We start from the raw sequence: 5,185 nt of genomic DNA, 5'->3' as shown, positions 1-5,185 counted from the left end.
ATTCATTATTGGACCTTCACACTCAAGGTTCAGTGCTGTGAGAAGGGGAGGAGTCTCACAGTCTCAAAGTCACCTTGTCTGGTGTGATGCATGGGACTGGGACTGGGACTCAGGATAATGGATGTATGGGGGAGAACAGCTTTTACGGAGAATATATAATAGTGTATAAATTCATTGTGTTCGATTATGAGAGAAGAACATTTGAACAAAGTCAACTACATTCATAAACAGTAGAGGTCCATCAATAAAACTGACTTTTTTCCTTCCTTAGTGTTTCAACAGTTTCAATGGCATCCAGTCAAGTAACCGTCCATGTTTCTGCATACCATGGAGGAAAACCTATCATTCCTGCCTGGCTCCTTTTGGAACAAACCTAACCCTCTCCATGCCATGGCATCTGGCTGTACCCCCTCAGCCCAGCAGCAACCCTCTCACCTTATCCTGGATGGTGTCATCCCTCTCCTGGATCTCTTTCTTCAGGGCCAGGATGTCTTTCTCCAGACACTTCTGATGTGCCAGTAGCTTCTGTTGCTCTGACTTCATCTTCTCTTTCTCCACGCTCCTGTCATCTATATTCTTCTGCAGGCTGCTGAACTGCAGTGTGTGTGCGTGGGTGTGTGTGCGTGGGTGTGTGTGTGTGTGTGTGTGTGAGGGAGGGAGGGAGGGAGGGGGTAGACGTGGCAGGGAGAGGAGAATAATGTCATCAGTCACCATCGTCATAACTCATTGTGACTTACACAATGGTCATATTCTTTATAGCTTCCCATAACCAACAATAAAGCCTCCACATGCAGTACCATATTGGATAGTAAAAACAGCCTAACCTGATCTAGGGAGAAAGGGAAGGAGACAAAAAAAATCTGAGAAGACAAGAAAAGACAGCCGACAGACAGAATGGGGCCATAGGACTGCAGAATCTACACACAGGATCTGACTTAACATCCTCCCTGTGATATTGAGTGAGCAAGCGGAGGGAGCACATTAGAGCCTAACTATGGACACATGGACAGGCCCTGCTCGCCGTCAGCAGGCCGTATGCTGCGTCTGATTGGCTGTAATTATGATGTACCACTGTGATGAGAGGGCAGGCAGGCAGGATCTAGGTGGGAGAAGGTTGGATAGGGAGTGTGTGAAGGATGGGAGTTGGAGGGAGACTAGCGGGGAATCTTGCGTCCTCTCCTCTCTGTCCTCTCCTACCGGTCCTCTCCTCTCCCCCCGTCCCTCTCCCCCCCGTCCTCTCCCTCTCGTCCTCTTCTCTCCATCCTCTTCACACTTCCATATCAAAATGTCTGAGGAAAATGAGGAGAGCATTGGAGAATATCTGAGGAGAGGAACCTCTGATCTTCTCCTCCAATGCTCTCCTCGTATCCCACTTATGTTGTGAGAAGAAGGCAGGGAGAGGACAAAAGGAATCAAGGAAACTTTTGAGAGCTTGTGGTGGAGGGAGGTGTGGGGGTGAGAAGAYGATGTCTCTACCYTCTTCTTCATGATGCCGGTGTCTCCCTTCATGCGCATGTTGGTCTCCCTCTCGTCCTTCAACCACCTCTCATAGCGGATCCTGATGTCCTGGATCTCCCTGTCTCCATCCTCCTCCATCTGCTTCCTGCTCTCCTCAAACTCCCTCCCCTTGATACGAGACTCCTCCTGACACTACAGGGGAGGGGAGGGAAATAAGTCAAGAACAGAGTGTTAAAGTTTGAGAGATACAGAGAAGAAGGAGGGAGAGGGGAGTGAGGGAGAGATAACAGAAAGAAAGGAGGGAGAAGGAGGGAGGGAGGGAGAGATAGCAGAAAGAAGGAAAGAGAGGGGGAGGAGGGAGGATACAGGAAAGAAAGAGGGAGGGGGAGATGGGGGAGGAGAAGAGATACCAGAAAGAAAGATGGAGGGAGAGGTGAGGAGAAGAGATACAGAAAGAAAGAGGGAGGGAGGAGGGAGGAGAAGAGATAACAGAAAGAAGAGGGAGGGAGAGGGGAGGAGAAGAGATACAGAAAGAAGGAGGGAGGAGAGGGGAGAAGAAGAGATACAGAAAGAAGAGGAGAGGGGGAGGAGGGAGAGATACAGAAAGAGAGGAGGGAAGAGGGAGGGAGAGATAACAGAAAGAAGGAGGGAGGGGGGGGGAGAGAGATACAGAAAGAAGGAGGGAGAGGGGGAGGAGGGAGGATACAGAAAGAAGGAGGGGGAGGAGGAGGGAGAGATACAGAAAGAAGAGGAGGAGGGGGGAGGAGAAGAGATACAGGAAAGAAGGAGGGAGAAGGGGAGGAGGGAGAGATACAGAAAGAAGGAGGGAGAGAGGGAGAGGGAGAGATACAGAAAGAAGGAGAAGAGAGGGGAGGAGGGAGAGATACAGAAAGAAAGAGGGAGGGAGAGGGGGAGGAGACAGATATACAGAAAAGAGGAAGGGAGGAAGGGGGAGGAGAAAGATATAAGAAAAGAAGGGAGGGAGAGGGGGAGGAGAGAGAGACACGGAAAGAAGGAGGGAGAGGGGAGGAGGATAGATTTCAGAGAAAAAGGAGGGGGAGGACAGAGAGGGGGAGGAGAGAGATACAGAAAAAAGGAGGAGAGGGGGGAGAAGAGATACAGAAAGAAGGGAGGGAGAGGGGGAGGAGAAGAATGCAGAAAGAAGGGAGGGAGAGGGGGAAGAGGAGAGGGGAGGAAGGAGAGGGAGGAATACAGAAAGAAGGAGGGAGAGGGGGGAGGAGGAGATGGGAGGAAGGAGAGGGGAGAATACAGAAAGAAGAGGGAGAAAAACGTGGAAAATAGCAAGCAAGAAAGGTGGGAGAAAGAGGGGGGATGAGATAGAGAGAGGTGAAGGGATGGAGTGGGGATAAGAAAGATTAACAAAACGAGACAGATGGCAAAGACAGAAGGAAGAGATATAGAGAAGATAAAGAGGGCATGAAAGGGAAGCTCTACCTCAACACAGACAGAGGTCAGAGACAGAGGTCATCCTAGCATGCATCTGTGAAGAAGATGGATAATCCCATTGTTGGGTGTTTGCTTTATGCACCTGTAGTAACCTACATCCTCAATTTATCCAGTCAGGACCAATCTAAAGAGCTACTGCGCATGCCATTCGCCGCCTCATCTTTTATTTTCAGCTCATGAACATGGACCAACACTTACATGTACATTTATATTTTTGTTCAGTGTAAATAGAGTTTCCCATCTCTGTCATAATGGACCGGAGCAGAGAAGAGACCATTAAATTCACACTCTGCTGTTATGTTCTCTCATCCTGAGTGAGCTCATGCTTTCGGTACAGTCTACAAAACCAGTCAGGGAGAGACGATAAAGGCCCTTGAGTTATTGTCAGATGCTGGAGCTTTGAAAGAACTCTAACAATCATACATTTTAGCCAGTCTTTCTGAATAGTGTCAGTGGGTTTGTTGGATGCACCAGCCCTTCCCAGCAGGCTATTTGCAATCCAAATGGTGGTGAAATAAACAAAAATTTACTGACACACAGATGTAGGATCTTCATTTGACCAGTATTGTGCAGCAAAATAATCCGGCAGCAAACAGGATTTGAAAGTTTAGTCCATAATGTTGCTTGGTCGGTGTTAGGCTATTAGCAGGTCACATGAGGCTACATGAAAAGTGAATACTGTTAATATAACTGTGTGTTAGTTTGGATTTCAGTACATTTATGTAAATCACAAAGCTTATCTGCATTGTCTGGAAAATTCACTGACAATTCTCAGTAAGAAAAGAGTGATCAAATTAAGATCTGTAATATCCACTTCAATAAATGAGTCCCTGGGGGTAATTTAGCCTATGCTTAAACATTACATGTACACTCCTGGATGAGGCTGCAAATAACTTTAATGTTATGCATGAATGACACAACACTTTACCTCTGCTGTAAATCGCTTTCTTGCCATCCCTTGATAGTAGCCTTTATTATTCACATCATTTCTGTCCCCCCCCCCCCACCCCCCCCTCTGTCTCTCTCTCTTAAGATGAATTCACTATTCCATTAGAGTGAAATAATAAAGTGATTAAGCAGGCCCTGCGTGCCCCGCGTCTCACACTTCCTTTAGCGGTGATGGAGTTGACGTCACATTTCCTTAAGATTCTGCGGACGTCCTCCACGGAGAAACCTGCCACTCCCAGATTAATTTGTCCCTTCATTCCAATCAGTGTCACAGCAGGGAGGAGAGGAGAGGAGAAGAGAGGGGGAGAGGGAGGAGAGGGGAGGCGGGAGGATAGGGAGGAGAGAGGATTAGGAGAGAGAGAAGAAGGAGTTGAGGAGAAGGGAGGGAGGGAAAGAGAGGAAAGAGGTAGTAAGTAAGGGAGTGAGTGTGAGTGTGAAGGAGAGAGGGCGAGAGGGGAGGGAGGAATAAGGAAGGGAGGGGAGTGTAAGATGGGGAGAGAGAGAAGGAAGGGGGGAGAAGGAGGAAGGAGTGAGTGTGAAGGGGAGGGAGGGCCAAGTTGTTCCTGACCACATGCCCTGCCAGGGAAAAATCAGGGTCCTAACACACAAAGAACTGGTCAGGAAAACTCAGGGTTCTAACACAAAGAACTGGTCAGCTGAAAACTCAGGCGTCTTAACACAAAAACTGGGTCAGGGAAAACTCAGGGTCCTAAACACAAAGGAAGGTTTCGTGGGAAAAAACACGGACCCTACCTGTAAGTACTCTTTATTATAAAAGCCCCAAATCCCGCCTACAAACATTCCCTAACAAGCCCTTTGATGTTATACCTCCTACCTGCTCCAAAACCCAGCAGCTTCTCATGCAGCTTCCCCTCATAGTGGAGGTGAGATCTCCAGGGCAGCAGCGCTTGCTCTCTTCCATCGCTGCAGCTGTTCCTCGTAGTCTGGGGGGGGGGGGTTGGTAGGGGACAGCAGCAAGAGTCAGAGAGGATATGAGAGGACACTGGATCCAACAGTCAATTACTATCAGGTGCTGCTGTCAATGTTACACACTGAAATGGGAGTCATTCAAGTCTCATAGCTTCTCAACTTAGAGGCAACTTTTCCGATAGATGGACTAGATAGAACAGAATATAATAGATCAAAAATAGGAATAGAACAGAATAACAGAATATATGGAATGTGGGGGGGGGCGGGGGGGGGGTTGGTAGGGGGACGAGCAGCAAGAGTCAGAGAGGATATGAGGAGGACACTGGATCCAACAGTCAATACTATTCAGTGCTGCTGTCAATGTACACACTGAATGAGTCAT

The 5,185-nt window shown here is 48.3% G+C and overlaps 1 pseudogene; it reads right to left on the bottom strand.

The window, feature by feature from the left end:
• Positions 1-29: 29 nt before the first annotated feature.
• LOC111975491 (cilia- and flagella-associated protein 57-like) overlaps positions 30-5,185 on the bottom strand; it is a 20,690-nt pseudogene continuing 15,534 nt past the window's right edge.

The sequence above is a fragment of the Salvelinus sp. IW2-2015 genome, linkage group LG16, assembly GCF_002910315.2.
Source record: "Salvelinus sp. IW2-2015 linkage group LG16, ASM291031v2, whole genome shotgun sequence".
Taxonomy (NCBI): Eukaryota; Metazoa; Chordata; class Actinopteri; order Salmoniformes; family Salmonidae; genus Salvelinus; species Salvelinus sp. IW2-2015.
Note: the sequence above shows the minus strand (reverse complement) of the source record. Positions and strands in the feature narration are given on the sequence as shown.